A 576-nucleotide genomic window follows, 5' to 3' on the forward strand; every position below is an offset into this window, starting at 1 on the left:
CTTTCAGTTAAATATGACGTAAAAATAATAGATTCTAATGCAGTTCATTCTGATGAAAACCATGTAATACAGAAAAAAAATCATTAAAATACGTAAAATCACAATGTCGTCTCAGCACGCAGTTCACATCCAGTGACATTCCACTGCAGTGAATAAAATTCCATAATTATACTCTTTTGTCAGAGTGAATAGTCACTTCCTTAATTATCTTATCTTCAAAGATCTTCATCTGTGAAAAATAAAAATATATCGTATTATAATATTGTTGCAATAAATTTTTCCAACATTACTGGGAGACTTCAATATGCGAGTATGCAATTATCTGAAAATACTGCATTCCTGGATGCGTTGTGGTATCGTTGATGAAGTAAAAGAGAATAAGCAGAGTATTCTGGATATCAGTCATTGTAATTATACAAACTGAAAGTAGTATTAGAAATAGATTTCAGATACAAAGTATCTATTTCAGTCATACCTAGTATCCCCATAACTACGTTTTCTTTCAAAGATCATAAACAAAATTTTCTTTCGTGTGGTGCGAGGGGTTACTTCAATATTTTAAAACTTTCGCCGGGC

This window comes from Penaeus monodon, chromosome 22, assembly GCF_015228065.2.
Source record: "Penaeus monodon isolate SGIC_2016 chromosome 22, NSTDA_Pmon_1, whole genome shotgun sequence".
NCBI classification, from domain to species: domain Eukaryota; kingdom Metazoa; phylum Arthropoda; class Malacostraca; order Decapoda; family Penaeidae; genus Penaeus; species Penaeus monodon.